This window comes from Pleurodeles waltl, chromosome 2_1 (genome assembly GCF_031143425.1).
Source record: "Pleurodeles waltl isolate 20211129_DDA chromosome 2_1, aPleWal1.hap1.20221129, whole genome shotgun sequence".
NCBI classification, from domain to species: Eukaryota; Metazoa; Chordata; class Amphibia; order Caudata; family Salamandridae; genus Pleurodeles; species Pleurodeles waltl.
In genome coordinates, this window is record NC_090438.1 from 460,321,865 (window position 1) to 460,344,757 (window position 22,893).

A 22,893-nucleotide genomic window follows, 5' to 3' on the forward strand; every position below is an offset into this window, starting at 1 on the left:
TGCATCCATTCCTGTGCATTTAAACTGTGCGAGGACTGGTATGCGTCTACTGAAAGTGTCAACACTTTTTGGCGCTTGACGTTGTAATGCCAAGGACTGAATAGTCATAGTCTTAATATGTGTCTGTCTCACGATGCATATAAACACTAATGTACATGGATGTCACTGTCAAAAGTTAGTACTACTGTGCTGGACTTCCCGTCAAGGTGCCATCTTTCCAGTGCTTTTTTAGGGGCGAGCGCAAAAAGTCCTTTGTTGCAATCTCTCTTTGGGCTTCTAACCATGCCCATGTCACGTCAGTCACCTTCATTGAATCATGGGCTTGCCTTTTAAAATCCGCATGCTTTCATTAGTGAAAGACATGCAAAAGTCCTTCTTTTTTCCAGTGTTTAGCCCTCCTCGAGGGCACCAACCAACTCCTGAAAACATGCGAGGCTCAATGTTTTCTATCCGGTTTCTGGACTACTTTTTCTATTTATTTAGCAGCACGATCCCGCTGGGCAGTAGTCGAGCACTTTGCATAACATCAATCCTGTTACATAGGTAATTGCACTTTTGCCAGTTACATGGATAATTGCTCTTTTGCCAATAGGTTTCACTGCGAGTGAACTTTTATTTTCTTTTGTGTTTCTGCTTTGCGCCGATGGCAGCCGTCAGCTTGCTTATTTCAAACTTTTACTTTTCAATTTATGTGGCAAGAAAAGTCCGGTTAGGAGTTTACAATGCTAATAGCTCTAACTCGAGCAAATGCGAGACCCATTGCATTGCAAATACTTGTTTGTGACTACTCCTGTGTGCAACGAAATGGCTGACACTGCCCAACCGGACCACCTATGCATTTATCCCTTTTTATGTGACAATCTTCTGAATTTCATTTAGGTTATTACTTAGTAGGGGAGAGCCAATCACTACTTTGGTGCACCTTACATTTGACTACTATATCCCTGCAGCCTTTCTCTCAGGTGCTAGTCTGCTGGAGAATATAGCTTGGTCGGTTACTATCGTTGCTGCAGAGACCATCATATAATCTACAGAACCCAGGCCCTGGTACTGATGAGTAGTTTGAGGAGGTAGTATGCATCTGACAAAAATGTGCATGTAACTTGCCAAGCTGCCCTGTTTTAGCTTTTCTTTTATGAACAGGGCTGGAGCACTTTCCCTGGAGGAGTTCACAGGACTGCTAGTTTGTTGTTAATCGGCCATATGCCTCAGCTGGCTGCTGTATGTTGAATCGGACAGCACAAGGATTTGTCAGTAGAGCTGCAGTTCATTTAAAGGGACTGCACAACACGTTTCATCGTACTGCTACACCATTACTGGGACAATAATAACGCTTGTCAGAAGTGCTACTATAATTACAACCAAAAAGCAACACGATCTCTCAAGAGAGCTGCCTTAATTCTGATAATTCAATTCTGAAAAAAGAAGAAGAAGAGCGATTATCAGCAGCTCCTATTCTTTTAAAGGAATAGCGTTGGCACTTCTCAGGAGAACTACTGTATTTATTTAATACAGACACTCCCAGTACTTCTCTGTAGGGCAGAGGTCTCCAAACTTTTTAATGCCGCGCCCCCCAGTTGAAAAATAAAAATCATTGGGCCCCCCTCAGAATTTTTCACCATTATTTTATAAACATGGCAACGTTTAAATATGTCTAAACCTATTTAAACATTGCAGTTAAGTACTGTTACCTTTTTAAAACTGCTATAACATGCTTCTGCTTAAAACAAAGGCCTGTTATCTGTATAATATTTATTTTGGCCAGAGTCTGGGGCCCCCACTGGGATCACTTCAGGCCCCCCTACGGGGGCCTGCCCCCCCAGTTTGAAGACCTCTGCTATAGGGTTTCTATGCTTGCACTCAGTTCTGGCATGTCTCTTCATGGCTGCTGTACTTTTCATGGAACAGTACAGGCAGTTCTAGGATAGAGGTGGCTCTGTTTGTGATTGAAAATGCCAGATTCCCTCTGAGGATTGCTATGCTTATAATCAAACTGTAGCACCAAGTCTCATCAGGGGGATCCACACATTAACTGAATGAGTAGTGGCACTTCTCTGAAGGGCTGCTGCACTTCTAATAGGACAACCAGTTGGTTTTATTCTGGTGTCATGTTGTAGTAGCAAGATGGATGAAACAGAACTGTGTCTATCTCAACACATATAAAACTGAAGTACTGACCTTTGGGGACAACAGCTCTCCATGGGACTCTTTATGGTTGCCAACTGACCTAAGGTCCATACTTGCCCCTACCGCCAATGCCAAAAACTTTGGCACCATCGTGAACGATAAACTCACAATGGCCAAACAAATGAATGCCTTCAGCTCTTCCTGCTTCTTCATTCCACTTATGCTCTGCAAAATATTCCACTGGGTCCCCACCCACACCAGACACATGTTCACTCAGTTCCTCATCACCAGCAGACTAGACTACTGAAACACACTGTATGCCAGCATCACAAACCAACTTCTACAAAGATTCCAGACTGCCAGAACACTGCAGCCAGACTCATCCTCAACATTCCCATCAAAGCTAACACCATCGTCCGCCACCTTAGAGAGCTACACTGGCTCCCAATTCAGAAGCGATGCCAATTTAAGCCGCAAAGCCAGACCTGCTTACCTCAACCACCACCTCAGTTTCCACCAACCCACCAGGAAACTGTATTTAGCCTCACTCTACCTTGCACAAATATCCTACATCCACAGGAGCAAGGCAGGAGACTGCTCCTTTATCTACATCAAATCCTGGAACACCCTTACACACCAAAACAGGACCTCCCTATCCCTTCTCGAATTCCACAAAAACCTGAAGGCCTGACTATTGGACTACGAGCCTGATCGGCCGACTCATCTATTTTAGTGCCTGGATACCCTCAGGTGATAAGTGCGCTATACAAATCCTCTTAACAGTGCTCTTAAAACACAAAAAATATACTAATTTATGTATCCCCTGCAAAGTTTCTATCTTCATTTATAGCTATTTTCCCCACTACGCACCCTGAGAGTTTACGAGTTAAAAGGGTGGTTCAGGGGCAGTACATGGCTTTTAATGGTAATTTATGCTGCAACCAGTGGTTCACTGAAGGTAACTGCTACTGGTCCAGACATTTCCATTGTAAGCTTCCTATGTAGGCTACTTTAATCAATTCAGTCTGGCCTCACTGAGGTAAAGCTGTCTTCATCTATACCTAACAGGAAGAGAACCCAGCTTACAGCAGTGGAAAGAGAGAGGCAGAAGGAGAGCAGCCAAAGAGGAGTGCCGCCGACAGAGAATGAAGGCAGTGAGTGACAGAATGAGAGGAGAATCAGATAGAAGAAAAAGAAAGGGAACCTGGAGACGACAAAAGGTGACTATTTATAAAGAGAGAAAAAGACTACAGAATGTGAGGGAGAAAAGTCAGCGAGTGTGGTAATGAGCAGAACATAAAGACATTCATAGAGAGAGAGAGAAATAGTCAACGGAGGAGGGGTTCACAGAAGGCAGAAGCCAGTGGAAGACAAAGTAAAGGAAAATAAGAGTCAAAAGAAGAAAGTGAGCGAATAAAGAGAGATGGAGAAGAGCAAGAAAAGGATGTTATGATTTCTATAGCGTGATCCTCACTAGGAAACAACAGGGCTCTGAAGAACAGCCGACAGAGACACTGGCGAGGTTGGCGAGTAAAGGGCGAGTGATGTAGAGAGGTGAGGGATTGTGAGGGAATGAAATTAGAAAGCAGAAAAGAGGAATGTGGAGTGACAAAGCGAGACAGAGACGAGCAGGGCAAGGGACCGGTAGAGTTTAAAAGGCATATTCGCTTTTTGATATTGTTAGCAGCAGAACATGCCTCCCGAATAACAATTTTCTACTAATTTTTCAAAAATGTTTCGTGGGAAAGAAGCTTAAATCCTTTTGCACAGGTGGCTGGACAATCCTATCACGTGCTCATCAATGCCACGTATTCCTGCATTGATTGGTGAAGAATGATCAAATAGTTGTACCACGTACTGTAGGTAGTGGTCCAACCTGTACCATTGCTGAGAAATGTTGGCCTAGGGGATCTGTTTCAGGGACTGGGCAGCTGCACGCCTTCTACTACTCTTGAATTTGGGGACGGAAATGGAGTAAATGCCCCTGATAGGCCGAAGGTCTCACTAAGGCCTTGCTCTTGCTGCTCCAAAAGCCTACCCAGATCACGCCAGGAGGGAATTCTCTTGTGCAGTCCTTGAGTGCTTCCTTCCTATTTGTGAGTGTGATGTGGGCATTCATGTGTCTGTGGGGATACTCCTCTTACATTCTCTGTACTTTAAATCCACATTCCTTGTCAGATTTAACAAGCATTGGCAAAGCAAATAGGTCTCATCTTTGGGCCTCTTTTGGCTTGGCCACTGGTTTTAGCCATCCTCGATTCATGTGTGTGCCTACTAAGAGACACAAGTGTGAGCAGTAGGGGAAGATCCGCAAGCAGCTGTGGAGCCAGTACTGGGGGGCGAAATCCAGAAGGTGGGGGGTGGAGCATAACAGGGTGGTGGTGGGGAAGCAACACAGGGAAAGTTGGAAGCAACACAGGGGCTATTGGTGGGGGGACCCAACATAGAGGGTGTGGGGGAGGGAAGCAAGGAGAAAACAACATAGAGTGGTGGAAAGCGAACAGACGAGACATGGCACAACGTGGAGCTGGGGGAAGAAACACATGGTTCAGAAAACAACACAGAGGCAGAAGCATACAGGCAGAAAAAGAGCAACACAAGCATGTGGAGAGGGGAAGTACACAAAGGGGACACCTGGAAAGAAAGTGCACTCTTGTTGCATCCTTAAATGAGAAGAAAAAAGTAATACCTGAAAAGTGAGCATTGGAAGGACACAAGAAATACATCCATGCTCCTGGAAGGGATAATCACACGAAGAGAAAGTAAAGCACACATAAACTAACCAAAAAAAGCAAGAAAACGAGAGTGACAATGAAGCCAACCAATGGTAAGCACTTGACAGGCTTAAAGGGTAGAGTAAATTGGCAATATGCCTAGCAACATACACAGAATGTGCTGTCTAATAGGCAAGACCTAGAAATGCACCACCCCTTGCTACAAGTGTTTTCTGTCTCCTTCTGGTAGAATAATGCCAGTCATAAAAATATCACAGATATATAACGAATGCTTGTAAATCTCATAATGTTATACCATTATTCCTTAACAGGTCCAAGGGAAGATTGCCACCTACATCTGTGAGTACCCCTTAGTAGGTCAGGGGTTTGACAGCAAAGCTGCCACATAGATCTGTTACACACAGTATAATTACAGTGGCCTTTGTGTCCACCACTTTTAACCAGTGGCGTTTGTCTACCAGCCTCTTTCAGCCATTGGCTTGAGATGAGACTGTCAATCCATGGTGACTAAGCCCAGCGGAGTATTCATCAGTGTCCTAATTCTATTAGGTATATCCTTCTGCTCCCAGGTGAGTGCTTGCATTAAACCACATCAGGGACTACTTTACAACTGTAGCCCGGTCTGTCCAATCTACCTGACTCCTTCTCCAGTGTTTCACTTCAGTGTTTCACTTCAGTGTGCTAAAGCTGCACACGTTGACACATTAAAACCACACCTATTGGCTTTGCCACTGTTGCATGTTCATTGACACTATACATTTCGGCTTCTGACTACGGGCATGAGAATACGTATAATATGAAGAGGAGCGAGGGGAAGTGCGAAGGCCCGAGAGGAGGAACACGAGGAGGAATGGGAGGGGGCGAAGAAGCTCCCTAAGTGATGGCAGGTTAGCTGGGGCGGCTTTGCTGGGTGACGCTGCCCCATTAGCTCCGCTCTGCAGTACATAGACATGATTTCCCCGGAAAGTCGGCTGCAACTAGTTCAAAATGTTTATCAGCTTTTCAAAACTCGGCATCTGACAGCCCTTCGTCCTTGAAGAGGCATAGAGGAGGCTTTTGTTATCTCGGCTTTCTTTTCCAAGCACTGCCGCTCATTGAAACGGATCATTAACACATTAAAGATAAAATCCCAGAGCAGCCTCATATCTAACCTTCTGAGGAACCGATGACTTTTGATTTCTATCGAGCAAGGCAATGTAACCTTCGCCGTCGTAGAAGAATGGGAAGCGTTTAACATCTGAAGTCTGCCTGCGCCTCGTGCGCGCCCGCGTATACTGACAGTTGTTGGTTTATAATGTGCTGCGCGTGGAGAGGCAGTGTACTGCGCGAATATCTCGCAAAGCCACCCCTTTCATTGTCTGAGATTAAATCATTTATCACATTTCTCCATTAACCCCTTCGCTGCCAGGCCTTTTCCCCACCTGTGCAGAGCCTTTTTTTTTTTAACTATTTGGGGCAGTTCGCGCTTAGGCCCTCATAACATTTTGTCCACATAAGCTATCCATGCCAAATTTGTGTCCTCTTTTTCCAACATCCTAGGGATTCTAGAGGTACCCAGAGTTTGTGGGTTCCCCTGGAGGAGACCAACAAATTAGCCAAAATACAGCGAACATTTAGTTTTTTTTTTTTAAAATGGGAAACAACGGCTGCAGAAGGCTTGTGTTTTTTTCCCTGAAAATTGCATCAAATAGGGTTTGTGGTGCTAAAATCACAGGCAGACTTGAATCAGAAAACCGCATTTTTCAACACAATTTTGCCATTTTACTGGGACATACCCCATTTTAAAATTTTTTCCTGCTTTCAGCCTCCTTCCAGTTAATGACAGAAATGGGTGTGAAACCAATACCGGATGCCGGAAACCTAAACATTTCTGGAAAGTAGACAAAATTCTGATTTCAGCAAGGGGATATTTGTCTAGGTCTTGCAAGGTTTTCCTACAGAAAATAACAGCTGAAATAAAAAAAATATTGAAATTGAGATGAAAAAACAGCCATTATTCTCCACATTTTACTCTCTAATATTTTCCTGCGATGTCATATTTTTGAATGCAATATCTCATTCCGTCTGCTAGATTATTCTGGTTGCGGGGATGTATAGGGCTTGTAGGTTCATCAAGAACCCTAGGTACCCAGAGCCAATAAAGGAGCTGCACCTTGCAATGGGTTTTCATTCTATACCGGGTATACAGCAATTAATTTGCTGAACTATAAAGAGTGAAAAATAGGTATCAAGAAAACCTTTGTATTTCCAAATTGGGCACAAGACAAGGTGTTGCAAAGCAGTGGTTATTTGCACATCTCTGAATTCCGGGGTGCCCGTACTAGCATGTGAATTACTGAGCATTTCTCAAATAGTCGTCTTTATTAAACCCTGTCTGACATTTGGAAGGAAAAAATAAAGAGAAAGACAAAGGGCAATAACATGTGTTCTGCTATTCTGTGTTCCCCCAAGTCTCCCGATAAAATGGCACCTCACTTGCGTGGAAAGGCCTAATGCCTGCGACAGGAAACGCAACATGGACAAATCACATATTTACATTGAAAACTGACGTGTTTTTTGGAAAGTGCCTAGCTGTGGATTTCGATCTGTAGCTCAGCCGGCAGCTAGGAAAACCTACCAAACATGTGCATTTTGGAAAACTAAACACCTGGGGGAATCCAAGATGGGGTGACTTGTGGGGCTCTCCCCAGGTTCTGTTACCCAGAATCTTTTGCAAACCTCCAAATGTGGTTAAAAAAACACTTTTTTTCTCTCATTTCGGTGACAGAAAGTTCTGGAATCTGAGAGGAGCCACAAATTTCCTTCCATCCAGCGTTCCCCCAATTCTCCCAATAAAAATGGTACCTCACTTGTGTGGGTAGGCCTAGTGCCCGCAACAGGAAATGCCCCCAAAACACAACATGGACACATCACATTTTCCCAAAGAAAACAGAGCTGTTTTTTGCAAAGTGCCTAGCTGTGGATTTTGGCCTCTAACTCAGCCGGCACCTACCATACCTGTGCATTTCTGAAAACTAGACACCTAGGGGAATCCAAGATGGGGTGAGTTGTGGGGCTCTCGCCAGGTTCAGTTACCCTGAATCCTTTGCAAACCTCAACACTTGGCAAAAAAAAACACTTTTTCCTCACATTTCGGTGACAGAAAGTTCTGGAATCTGAGAGGAGCCACAAATTTCATCCACCCAGCATTCCCCCAAGTCACCTGATAAAAATGGTACCTCACTTGTGTAGGTAGGCCTAGTGCCTGTGAAAGGACATGCCCCAAAACACTATGTGGACACATAAAAATTATCAAATACAAAACACACTGTTTTTGCAGGGGTAGGGGGTGCCACTGCGTTTTTGGTCCTGGGCTCAGCATCCATATAGGGAAACCTACCAGACCCAAACATTTCTGAAAACTAGACACCCGAGGGAGGGAGCCCAGGGAGGTGTGACTTGCGTGGATCCCCCAGTGTTTTCTTACCCAGAATCCTTTGCAAACCTCAGAATTTGGCTAAAAAAATCACTTTTTCCTCTCATTTTGGTGACAGAAAGTTCTGGAACCTGAGAGGAGCCACAAATCTCCTTCCACCCAGCGTTCCCCCAAGTCTCCCGCTAAAAATGATACCTCACTTGTGTGGGTGGCCCAGGTGCCTACAACAGAAAAAGGCCAAAAACCTGTAGAGATTGAGGGGACAACACAGCGAGTTGATGAGCACATATTTTTCTTTTATACATTTTTAGGCTGACTCTGCTTTAGGGTCCCACACAAGTGAGGTATCATTTTACTTGGGAGACTGAGGGAAACGCTGGGTGGTAGGAAATTTGTGCTGGAGCGGTGATCCTGCAAAGCAAATTTTGAGGTTTGCAGAGGAGTCTGGGTGAGAAAATATTGGGGGATATAGGCAAGCCACAACTCCCTGGACTCATTGGGGGTCTAGTTTAAAAAAATGTCTGAGTTTGGTAGGTTTCCCTAGATGAAGGCCGCATCCGGGACCAAAAACATAGGTGTCCCCCCTCAAACACAGGTAGTTTTACAGTAGATCATTTTGATGTGTTCACATACTTCTGTGATGTTCCAAACACTAAAATTGTGAAAAGAAATGCACTTAGATTATATTAAAAAGACCCCTCACCCACCAACCAAGTTGGTGGAATGCTTCATCATCAAGGTCCCACCCGAGACACCGAGCGTGTCATGGGTGTGCTGTGACGCCTGATTACAGCGGAGCAGGTTTTGTCATTTTTACCACACATACTGGTTGGATTTGGCACGAGGGTGAGTGATGGTTCAGTAGATCAAATTTGATTTCACAAAAATGAAATTCACTGTTAATAACTGAAATGCCAAAAAACTGAACCAATGAGCTGCAAAGCCACGACAAGGCACCAACTGCTTTACAGTCCATTCACACACCTTTCATACATGACATGCACAAGACCATTCACGCCGCCAGCCACGGGCCCAGCACATTACAACGCTCACATCGAAAGACAGCGCCACTCAAGGGCCCATCACTTACTTACACCCACATGCCTGATACAGCAATCACACCGGCTGACGGAAGTGTGTGGACTGGCGTTTGGCTGGCAGTGTGTTGCAGTAGCCAACAGCAAGTCAATATTTACACTGTCAGACAAGCGCCACTCCATGCACAATGCCATCACTTTTTTTTTTAACAACAAAGAAACCACTAACTAACTAGAAATAAGTACAAATCTACAAACACAAAAGATCTAACTAAATATATGACAGAAATGCAAACCATGAAACTGAACACATGAAAATATAAAACAGGCAGTTTATGCTCACGGTAGTTCCCAGCAATTCTTCTGGGTGTGGTAATTCCTGAAACAGCCAACCACACACAGGCCAGGCTTTGAAGGACAATCTGGGCAGTACATTCGAGTCTCCCTCCGGATAACTCTCCGAGCACAGACTCTACATTTCTTAGCTGGAAAGTCTTTTTTGGGCGTGGGAGGAATGTGCTTAGCAAAGTGGCGATCTTTCAGTCTAGCCACATCCTCCACCACTGCCTCTCTAGGAACTCTTGCCTGTTCCACCACAATAAGGCTCTCTGTCACTGACTCCTGATATTTCACAAATGTAATCTTTGACTCTGAAGACCTATCCTTGAACACAATAAAAGCATTAAAAGTTGCCAGGTGGAACAGGTGAATTGCTAACTTCTTATACCAAACGTAAGACTTACGAACAGCAGTATAAGGTTCCAACCTCTGATCAACTCTATCTATACCTCCCATGTGCTTATTATAATCTAAAATGCACACAGGTTTGCGCACTTTGGCAACCTGGCCCCCAACAGTCACAGGGGATGTACTCTCATCATGGATGGTACTTAGCATGTAGACATCCCTGCTGTCTGTAAATTTCAGAGCTAGCAGCTCACCATTCCGAACGGTACTGCACTGTCCCCTCTCAAGTGTTTTACAGACAAGCTCCCTTGGATAGCCTTTCCAGTTACAACGAAATGTACCACAAGCAACAGTGTCCACTCTAAACAATTCCTTGAACAACTGCACTCCAATGAAGTTATCTACATTCAAATGGTGACCTTTGTTAAACAGTTGTCTACCAAGTTCCCACACAATTTCCCCACTAACTCCAAAAGTGGGCGGACAACCAGGGGGGTCAATACTGGCATCCCTACCAGGGTAGACCCAGAAATTATACACATATCTTGTACTACCTTCAGACAGGATATACAATTTAATTCCATACTGTGCCCTCTTGCTAGGAATGTGCTGCCTAACAACCAAACAACCCTTGAAGAGGACCAAAGACTCGTCCACAGCTATTTCTTTGCCTGGAACATAGACCTCTGAAAACCGACCTACAAAATGATCAAGGACAGGCCTAATCTTAAAAAGATGGTCAGAATCAGGGTGATCACGTGGCAAGGCTAAAGCATTGTCAACAAAATGCAGCATCCGAAGAAGAAGTGTAGGAAGTTGGCTCTGTATATATTATCTCAAAATGAAAGATAGTGTGGACAGAGTCCAAGGGTTCCCCTTAGAGGTTGATAGTGGCAATAACAGATAATTCGAATGCTCTATTTTGTGGTAGTGTGGGCGAGCAGTAGGCTTATCAAAGGGTAGTGTTAAGCATTTGTTGTACATACACAGGCAATAAATGAGAACACACACTCAAAGACTTAACTCCAGGCCAATAGGTTTTTATATAGAAAAATATTATTTTCTTAATTTATTTTAGATCCACTGAGGAGCCACCCACTCATGCTTAACAGTTGCCAGGACTTCTTGTGGGTCAGGTTGGACTTTACCATTGTCACTTTTGGAGTTCTCCCTTACTTGAGCAGAATCTCCTTGGCTTGCTGGAACCTTGGCTAAACGTTGTCTACCCTCCCTGCATTGTTTTCTTTTCTTTTTCTTCTGGGGCCTACTTGCAGTTTCTGCAGGGGCAGCACCTCCAGAATCCTTGGGAGAGGACTGGCACTGGACCAGTTCCTCTCTTGGGCTCTGATCAGCCTCTGGGTGGTCATTTCCAAGGAGACAATCAAGGGGGAGGTCTGTACTGACTACCACCCTTCTCCAGCTAAAAGTCCCACCCACTTCTAGGGGCACTAAAGCCACAGGCCTATTAGTGACCTTGTCTGGGCTAACTCTTACTCTTGTAGTCTCACCTGGGATGTACTAGTTTGAGAGCACCAGCCTGTCATGCACAATAGTGTGACTGGCACAAGTGTCCCTCAGGGCAGTCGCTGGGATGCCATTCATCAGTAGGTGGTGGAAGTGTCTACTTCCCTCTGGAATCTCCAACTCCCCTATTGGGACCTTTCTCCAGTTGAAGGCTATGAGGACCTCCTCATCTGAGGAGGCATCCCCAATGGCTACACTGGTCACCCCTGGGGTTTTGCTAGTGGGTTTGTTTTTGGGACAAGAAGTGTCCTTGGTGTGGTGCCCTGTCTGTCTACAGTTGTGGCACCATGCCTTTGTGGCATCCCAGTTCTTACCCTCGTACCCACCTTTGTTTTGGGTAGTGTCTTGGGGCCCACCCACCTTGACTGGTTTTTGGGGACTACAGAGGACTCTTTTTCTTTATTTCTAGTGACATCCAGTTTCTCCTGGGGAGGCTTTGTAATCCCTTTCTTCTGGTCACCCCCAGTGGAAGGTTTAGTTACCCTAGTCTTGACCCAGTGGTCTGCCTTCTTTCCCAATTTTTGGGGAGAAATTGGACCTAGGTCTACAAGATATTGATGCAACTTTTCATTGAAGCAGTTACTTAAAATGTGTTCGTTCATAGACAAAATATAAAACCCATCATAGTCATGCACTTCATTTCCAGTTACCCAACCATCCAGAGTTTTCACTGAGTAGTCTACAAAATCAACACAGGCCTGGCTCGAGGTTTTGTGAGCCCCATGAACCTAATTCTATACTCCTCAGTTGAGAACCCAAAGCCCTCAATCAGGGTAGCCTTTATGAGGTCATAGGATTCTGCATCCTTACCCGAGAATGTGAGGAGTCTATACCTACACTTACCAGTGAAAATGTCCCACAGGAGACCTCCCCAGTGAAATCTGCTTACTTTTATAGTTGCACAAGCTCTCTCAAAAGCTGTGAACCATTTGGTGATATCATCACCTTCTTCATATTTTGAAACAATCCCTTTGGGGATTTTAAGGGTGTCAGAATAATCTTTGTCCCTAGTTATTTTGTTGCTGCCACCATTTATGGGTTCTAAACCCATTTATTTTCTTTCCCTTTCTATAGCTAGGAGCTGCTTCTCCAAAGCTAATCTCTTGGCCATACTTGCCAGAAGGATGTCCTCTTCATTGAGGCTGCCCTCAAATGCTTACAGAGGTACTGGACTCCCCTGTGAAAGAATTAGGTTCTCTGACTACGATTTGTGGAGACAAGGTTCTAGGAGCCCTTTTCTTCCTAATTAGGACAGGAGAGGTGAGTGTATCCTTCTTTTGCACTAATGACTTCCCCCTCTGAGGTTAGGATCCTCCAACTCAGAGGGAGGTCCCTTGTAAACTCTGCCAAGAGCTCCTGGAGCTTGGCCCTTGGTAGGGTTGGACTCAGTTTTAATCTTTTTCATCTTACAGAGAGACCTTAGCTCTGACATCCCTAGATGCAGGTAAGGGGCGAGGAGGAGTTTCTTCACCATCTCATCTGTGTTACTCATTATGATTCTAAAAGTTGGGGTTACTTTTTAAGAAACTAAAAACTACTTCTAGTAATTAAATCCTAACTTTTACAAAACCTTTAAACTTAAAAAAGAGATGCTAACAGGGACTTACACGAGGCCCTAGCAGGACTTTAAAAAATGTGGAAAAATAGTAAAAATTCAAAAATCAATTTTTTCATGACAATTTTGGAATTTAGTTGTGTGATCAGGTATTGGCGCAGTAGTCCAGCAAATGCAAAGTCTTAGACCCCACCGCTGATCCACCAATGTAGGAAATTGGCTCTTTATATACTATCTCAAAATGAGAGCTAGTGTGCACAGAGTCCAAGGGTTCCCCATAGAGGTTGATACTGGCAATAATAGATAATACTAATGCTCTATTTTGTGGTAGTGTGGTCGAGCAGTAGGCTTATCAGAGGGTAGTGTTAAGCATTTGTTTTACACACACAGGCAATAAATGAGAACACACACCCAAAGACTTAACTCCAGGCCAATAGTTTTTATATAGAAAAAATATTATTTTCTTAATTTATTTTAGAACCACAAGATTCAGAATTCAAGTAAATACTTGAATGTTAAGGTACTTAGCATAGGTAAGTATGGAACTTTGAATTAAAACTGTAATGTACACAGTTTCGTCAAAAATGGGCAATAAGCTATTTCAAAAGTGGGCACTGCAAAAATCAACAGTTTCTGCGGGAGGTAAGTACAAGTTAGTTTACCAGGTCAGTAAAGCACTTACAAGTACAGTCTCCGGGGCATAGGCAGCCCACCGTTGGGGGTTCAAATCAACCCCAAACATCCTGCACCAGCAATACAGGGCAGGTCAGGTGCAGAGGTCAAAGTAGGGCTCAAATAACATAGGTGCCTATGGAGACTAGGGGTGCTCTGTTTCCAGTCTGCTAGAAGGTAAGTACCTGCGTCCTCGGGGAGCAGACCAGGGTGGTTTTGTAGAGCACTGGGGGGTCACATACAGGCACACAAAATACACCCTCAGCGGCACAGGGGCTGCCGGGTGCAGCGTGTAAAGTAGGTGTAGGGTTTTAGGTTGAAATCAATGGAGCGATCCCGGGGTCACTCTGCCGATGCAGGCAGGGCACAGGGGGACTTCTTGGGCCAGCCACTGACTGGGCAAGGATAAGGGCCACCTGCTGGTCACTCGTGAACCAGTAGTTGGTTTCTCTCAGGCCTGGGGACTGCGGGTGCAGTGCTTCTTCCAGGCGTCCGGTTCTTTGTTACTGGGCTGTCGCAGTCAGGGGGTGCCTCTGGATTCTCTCTCCAGGTGTCGCTGTGGGGGTGCAGGGAGGTCGTCTCAGGTTGCCCACGTTATTGGAGTCGCCTGGGGGTCCTCTCTGCAGTTTTGGTTCTTCTGGACACGAGCCGGGACATCGGGTGCAGAGTGTTATGGACTCACGCTTCCGACGTGAGACTGGAGTCCCTTTAAAGTTGGTTGTTTCTTTGTTGGTTGAACAGAGCCTCTGTCCTCTGGAGTTTCTTGGTCCTTTGGGTGCAGGGCAGTCCTTTGAGTCAGCAGAGGTCGCTGGTCCCACTGGATGAGTCGCTGTTGCAGGTTCTTTGAGTCTGGAGACAGGCTGGTATGGTTGGGGCCAAGTCAGTTGCTGTCTCTGTCGTCTCTGCAGGGCTTTCAGGTCAGCAGTCCTTCTTCTTGTTGCAGGTCATCTGGAATCTGAAATCCTGGGTTCAGAGTCACCCCTAAATGCTAGACTTAGGGGTGTGTTTAGGGCTGGAGGGCAGTAGCCAATGGCTACTGTCCTTGAGAGTGGCTACACCCTCCTTGTACCTCCTCCCTTTGGGGTGGGGGGCACATCCCTATTCCTATTGGGCTAAATCCTCTAAAACAAGATGGAGGATTTTCCAAGGAGGGGGGTCACTTCAGCTCTGGTCACCTTAGGGGTTGACCTGGCTGAGGGGGTGACTCCTGCTTGTTTTTCTCATTATCTCCCCGGATTTTCTGCCAATAGTGGGGGATGTGTTCGGGGGGGCAGGCATCTCCACTAGCGGGAGTGCCGTGGGGCATTGTAACGTGAAGCCTGAGCCTTTGAGGCTCACTGCTAGGAGTTACAGTTCCTGCAGGGGGGAGGTGTGAAGCACCTCGACCCAGGGCAGGTTTCTGGCCTCAGAGAGCACAAAGACTCTCACCCCAGGAGGTCAGAAACCCATCCCTCAGTGGCAGGCTGGCACAGATCAGTCAGTCCTGCACTGAAGCATTGGGTAAAATACAGGAGGCATCTCTAAGATGATACCAAACTTCCTAGTATTCAGTGTAGCCATTATGGATCTGTGGAGTTTATTTTGACAAATACTTAATATGGCCACACTGTACTTACAAGGTCTAAGAATGGACTTAGACACTGTAGGGGCATATTGCTCATGCAGCTATGCCCTCACCTGTGGTATAGTGCAGCCTGCCTTAGGGTTTTATGGCCTGTTAGAGGGGTGACATACCTATGCCACAGGCAGTATTTTGTGTGCATGGCTCCTGAGGGGGATGCCATGTCGACTTTGCCTTTTTCTCCCCACTAATTCACACAATCTGCAATGGCAGTGTGCATGTGTTAGGTGAGGGGTCCCTTAAGGTGGCACAACACATCCTACAGCCCTTTCGGACCTTCCCTGGTCACAGGGCCCTTGGTACCACTGATACCTTTTACAAGGGACTTATCTGTGTGCCAGGGCTGTGCCAATTGTGGAAACAATGGTACATTTTTAAGTGAAAGAAGACTAGTGCTGGGGCCTAGTTAGCAGGATCCCAGCACACTTCTCAGTCAAGTCAGCATCAACATCAGGCAAAAAGTGGGGGGGGGAACTGCAACAAGAAGCCATTTTCCTACAAGAAGCAAATACCGATTAGGACTCATGGTTGCAGCAAATATAGCCGTTGCCATCAAAGGACTAGTAGACCACTAAGAAGCCAGTGACGGGTTCCTTTTCAACCCCATCAAAAAAGTCAAACCTAAAATCGTTTTCATCTCTTCCAAATCTGCGGGAATCCACTGGGTAGCTCTAGAGTGTGGCCTAAGTCTGACAGCGTTGTCCCTCAAATACTGCTCCACATACAAATTAGTCTGCTCCTCAATCTCTTCCAAAAACACATCGTCCATAAACAACTGAAAGTAATTGACAAGCAAAAAGTTCTCCGTATTGACTCTACACCTCGGGAGACCAGTAAAGGCAGGCAACTCTGGCTGCTCCATGTTTGGGGCAACCCAGAGTTCAGGTCTTCCAATGGGAAACCTTTCAGACCCAGGTTGCTGCACCATTGGCACATCAGTGTCTTCCTCTAAAACAGGCCCTTCATCTGCACTGAGAGTGGCTTCCTCATCAGAAGATTCCTCTCTGACAGAAACTTCACTGCCAGAATCTCTCACTTCCTCCTCTCCCCCAGATGCAGAGTCAGTCTCATAATCATGATCAGACAATGACTCAAAAAGCATACCAGCAACCTGCTGAGTGGGCATCCTACGGCTAGCCATGATCCTTCCTACGAAAAGTAACTTGGCAAATGCACCACCAACAACCAGCAATGTGTAAGATAAGTAATAAACAAAGTGTGGCTTTATCACAAAGAGTTATGTACTGAAAAACTCTACCACTCACATGCCGGAAAAACCTGCTCACCAGCAACTACCCTGCACAGACACAGCAATCACCAATGATATCCCACTAAAAAGAAAAAAAAGAAAACCAAATTAGACATAAGACAACACAAATATAATTGTGCACAAATCTAAGGACAATTTACACACAATCCTGCATTTAGTACACCACCTACAAACATGCCATTCATGCATGGCAACAATACTCCTTTGGAGTAGATTGTTTTTACTTACCTAAAACATGCAACTATGCAAACCGCAGATCAACCACTGCCAAAACCACAAGGAGCCACAGCAAAGGAAGCAAAAGCTTTGAAGTAGAACAAAAAGGAGAAAGAAACTGTTATAATAACAAATACTTCGCCAGTTGACAAACACCCCGTCATCAAGCATTTAGAAATTGGTGCCTAAGTGGATTCTGCCCCTCCTTAGGGGAAGATGGGCCTACTAAAAAATAGGCCTATCTGCCCCAAGGGGGGCATAAAAGACCTTTAGTAGTGTACCCCCATGGGGAGCGACCCTTGCCTAAGGGGCCACCCCCAAATAAAAAAACACACACACTATCCCCGGTGCCTAAGTTGCTTCTGCCCCCTTGGGGGCAGATGGGCCTAAAACAAAAAGGCCGATCTGCCCCCAAGAGGAGCACAAATGGGCAACAGCTCTATACCCCCCTTGGGGGGGTCAACCCTTGCCCAAGGGGGCACCGCTCCAGAAATAGACAAAGAAAAAAAATCCCTGGCGTTCCAGTGGTTTCTGCCCCCCTTGGGGGCAGGTCAGCCTAAAAATAATAGGCTGATATGCCCCCAAGGGGGGCAGAAATGGCCATAAATAGTATGCCCCCTTAAGGGGAGCAACCCTTGCCCAAGGGGCCGCACCCCATACAATGAACACACACTATCCCTTTCGCCTAAGTGGCTTCTGACTCCCTTGGGTGCATATGGACCTAAAAAAAAGAGGCCGATCTGCCCCATGGGGGGCAGAAATGGCCAACAGTTCTATGCCCCCCCTTGGGGGGAGGGCAACCCTTGCCCAAGGGGGTCTCCCCCCCCCAGAAATAAACAAAGAAAAAAAATCCCTGGCGTTCCAGTGGTTTCTGTCCCCCTTGGGAGCAGATCAGCCTAAAAATAATATGCTGATCTGTCCCCTAGGGGGACAGAAGTGGCCATAAATATTATGCCCCCCCCTAAGCGGTACAATAAACACACACATACTATGCCTGATGCCTAAGTGGCTTCTGCCCCAAATGGCCAACAGTTCTATGCCCCTCCACAGAAATAAACAAATACAAAATATCCCTGGCATTCCTATGGTTTCTGCCCCCCTTGGGGGCAGATTATCCTAAAAATAATAGTCTAATCTGCCCCCAATGGGGGCAGAAATGGCATAAAAAATAAGCCACCTAAAGGGGAGCGACCCTTGCCTAAGTGGCCTCTCCCCAACACATATAAACCAAAAATAAAACCTATAAATAAAATCCCTGGTGTCTAGTGGGCATTCCTGCCGCCCGATCATAATGTGATCGGGCAGCATGAATCCTCAAAGAGACATCGAGGGAAAGGAAAACCCGTTCCTTTCCCCCGATGCCTCTTTGTGCAAAATCCCCCCACCCCCCCGGCCAGAGGAGAAACTCACCTCTTCCTCCTAACGTGCGCTGGAAGCAAATGGCTTCCAGCGCGACCAGCACCCTCTAATGATATCAGCGCACGAACGCGTGCTGAGGTCGTTAAAGGGGGGTGGGTGGGGTCGGGTGTGGAAAGGGAAGAGCTTCCCCTTCCATCCCTGCCCTGTGGGTGTGGGAGGGAAGCCCACGGAGGGAGCTCTAGCTCTCCATCCGAGTTCTGGCGCCAGGAGCACTGTGCCGCTAGACGTAACCATTACGTCTGCGGCACAGAACCAGTTCATGATCACTGGTATAACGCTAGTCAAAGATTTTCTCTTGACGACTTTGCGAAATGGAAGCACATTTCAATTATTCTGTTAATTTATTTGGATCCGGACCAGTCTTAAGCTTCATTAATAGCAAATATCTCCGAGCAGGTAGACAGCACCAGCAGAATGATGAATGCCCGGAAGACACATAGGGGGTTATTCCAACTTTGGAGGAAGTGGTAATCCGTCCCAAAAGTGACGGTAGAGTGACGGATATACCACCAGCCTTATTACGAGTCCATTATATCCTATGGAACTCGTAATACGGCTGGTGGTAAATCCGTCACATTTGGGACGGATTACCACCTCCTCCAAAGTTGGAATAACCCCCATAATTCTTTGTCGTAATCATAGAGGGTTCCACTCAGTGGTGGGCACCTAAATATTAGCTCTAAAATGTACTGTGCAAGCATGCCCGATAAGCATCTGAATATTGCAAGCTATATCGATGTCATCATTAGCAGAAAATCTGCAGAGACCCTCAGAAGCAGGTCTGTTCCTCTCAGGATGTTCTCAGACAGCCTATATGTAGCCCCTATGCTGCTCTAGGTTGTGTGTGCTTGGCAGAAGGGATAGTGAGCACAACTACGACCATGTTACGTACAGTTCACAGGGCGCAAAAGGAGTGTGCACCTGTTTTCTGTTTGCCCATTCTGTAATATATATAGCCCTAGTGCTATCTCAAGTATGTGGTCCCTAGTTTGCATAGGTGCATGGCTCCATGCAAATGAGGGAAGCTCTATGCAAATGAGGGAAACACTTTGCCTCTGCATCATATTATGAATATTGGTGCAGATGTGAAAAGGCTGTCAGGAGGTGTACTGATTGTGTGCCACAATGAGATTGCACACAGTTAGTGTGCCCTCCTCTAGTACCCTTGTGACCCCCAGAAACCTCCTACATGTAGGTGCATTGACTCACTTCACCCACTTACAGAGTGATCTCTGTGCCCCCCCACCCACATTTGAAGTGCAGGCAGGGGCTGTCTTCACAGTTAATGACTGGGTTGCCACTTTAAGTGGCATCTCTGTGTTTAAATAATGGACTTCCCCCAAGAGCATGTACAAGTTCAAGCCTGCCTTGGGGGCAGCACATTGTTTGTGCGAGGGTAGGTGTGTTATAGGATAGGAGTGACATTGTTCTTTTAATAAATAGAGCCACAAAGATAACTCATGGTTCCCTACAGAGAAAAGACCATTCTTTGAAAAGTCCATTATATTCCTTGATTTGATAAGGAAGGCAGTACCTGTTTGACTAGAGCATGTCAGATATATATTTATTTCTGCAACGGAGCAAAGTACAGGAAGCCCGTAGAATAGATGAGTTATTGATACAAGGGGATGTCCCTAAATCAAAAATATACATTTTTAATGGTTAAAAATGAAATGGTGTGGCTCCTGATATTAACCCACGCCACACATATCTAAGTCATGCAGAATGGAATATGGTAATTTAAAATCTGTTTTATTTTCTTAAGACAATAAAGTAGAGCAATTGGCAGGTAGTTTCCCCAGATATTGGCACTAGCGGCTAAGTGGCCAAAGATGCCTTTATGCGCAATGTTTTGAAACAAAATGCAGTAAGTGAATGTTAGTACATAAGTTAAAGCTACAGTACTTCAGTTCTATCATAAAGAAACAGAATGGGTTTCTCATAAACTTTCTGGAGTCGATTGACTGTTACTGAGCCAATTGAGATTGCATCAAGAGTTTTTTCCTTGATCATTAATTGTCTAATGTTCGTGGAACAAAATGCCTGTGCACCATTAAAATAAAAGATCAGAGTGGAGGACATGACATAGGAAATGAAGATATTTCATGTTTACATATTATATGACTTTCCTTTGGTAAGCAAGAGGGAAAGGGCCCTTTTTCTGGGTTATTTAGTTAGAGGACCCACTGAACTGCTTCTTGGTTTTCCTCAGTCATCTCAGTTGGATCTACAGATCTACCTCCACAGTAGGCTTCTGGGCATCAATTTCTATGGTGAAGTCCTGGACTGCTAGGGTTGGAAATGGTTTGAACCTCAAGGTCACCAACTTGACAGAAGTGACATGTGGGTGGATGCTGATTGACAGTTTGTGCTTGTCGTTCCCATCATTCAGTTGATTTCCTTGTTGGACAAGACCAGCTTGATAGGGTCAGCTAGTAAGAAATTAAGTTTGAGGTATGGTTCCATCCTCTTCTCCTGATGAGCTAAATCCTATAAAGGATAACTCAATGAAAAGAGCAAGTGACCTTGTCCCCTCTTATTCTTTTCCTCATTAGATTAATCCTAAAAACATGTTAGATCAATGAGGAGAGGAGACACAGACCTGACCCCATCTTCTTTCTCTTCTCATTAACTAAATCTGAGAAGTAACTAATATGAATTTAGGATAAATGCAGCCGTAATCACTTCTTAATTACTCTTTAGATATCCACACAAAAGAGAACCAACCTTACACAAATATGTCTGGCCATACCGAACAAAATGCAGTTCCAAACTGCTAGACCATGTCCTTCCTCTTGACACCTAAGACCTTAAGGTATACTTCACTGATGACTACCTTATTGCATCCTCTGAGGGTACTTCTAGTCTGCGAAGAGAGGACATAGCCTTCCATTTGCACTAGACAGCTCATTTCCACACTGGGGTTAGTGCAATATGGAAATGGTTGGTCAGCTCACGTAAGGGAAACTGAAGTATATTAATGAGGTGATTCTGCTAAGAAATAAATGGAAGACTGTATTCATCCACACTTTCTATCAAAAATTGGCTTTGTACCTGAAAAATATACAAGTCGGCAGAGTCCGGACAGGAGTTTGAAAGTGCTACTGAATTTTACTGGTAAATTTACATCCCTACTTTCAGCCCTACTCGTTAACATAGACAGAGTGGAAGGAAAGCAACAGGTTACCAATTTCTCTGTTCATATGAGCCAAAGTCAGAGACAGTCACTAATGTAGCTGCTGAACTTAATTCAGGCAGTCAGTTAAGATGCTTGCTATTTTGCCTTTGTGACTTACAGGACTGGTCCTCATACCTTTAACGTATTCTGGGTCATGTGGAAGTTGTCAGATGTTTGAAAATTGTTCTGCTTTTTACTCAAAGACAGTGGATTTCTTTTTGATTGGAAAACTTGCTTGAGAGGCATCTCGGTTGTAATTCTGACTAATTTTCAAATCTGATTGCTTTTATGTTCTGTCATGTCCCTGATAGACCCTCTACAGGCAGGACCTGACAGGATAATACACTCTTGAGGGCGCATGATAAGTTCAACCTAACAGCTGCGGATCCTCTGCGAAGCCTTTTCAAATCAACAAATGTGCCACAACATTCTCTTTCCAGGTAGACTGCAGGCACATAACTTCATCTGCTTTGCCAAGAACACGTTTTCAACACCAGTACCCTAACGTCTGATCAAATGACAGAGCACAAATTGAAAGAGATGGATGAGAACTTAGAAGACAGAACACTAAATGTAAGGACTTAAAAAACAGGTATGACGAGATAGCATGGACATCAGAAATATCACTGAAAATACAGAAAGGTTTAACCTCATGGAGTACATGAAACTGTTCTACAGTCAGTGTCCTGATGTGACAGAAAGAGAATAAATAAATGTTGAACAAGGGGACAGGGGAGGGTCTGATGGAGCAGAATGGCAACAAATACTTGACAGTCTTTGGGGCCTAACTATCATCCTACCAACCCAAAAACTATTAATCAGGGTTTTGAAGCATAAAAGCCAACTAGAATTTCAATGAGAAAAGGCGTTGCTGCCGCAAGACTTGGCACAAGCCTCATTGGTTAAAAGGAAGCTGTTTGACTGATAATAAAGGAGTTGGTTGAAAGAGAACTTAGATTTCGCTGGGTATTACCATGTGGGATCCAATTCTAAATAAATGGGAAAAATTACCATGTCAGCTTGGTGCAGGATGGGAAAGGATCAAAGACCTAGAAGACAGTCAAAAAGAGTCTGTTAGAAATGGAGTCTGTAGTTGGCAGTCGGTGTGTACCCTGTCCAAGTAGGGACCCTCACTCTAGTCAGGATAAGGGAGATACCCGCTCAGATAGCCCTTGCTCAACCCCCCTGGTAGCTTGGCACGAGCAGTCAGGCTTATCTCAGAAGCAATTTGTAAAGCATTTGCACATAACACAATAATAAATTAAAACACTCCAAAAGGACACAACAGCAGTTTTACAAAAATAGCCAATATTTATCTATATAAAACAAGAACAAATACGATAAAAATCCAACATACAGTAATAAAAATATGAATTCTGCAAGATTTGCTCAAAAATACAGTTCCTTGAAGTCAATAGCTCCACCTGGGGCTACCAC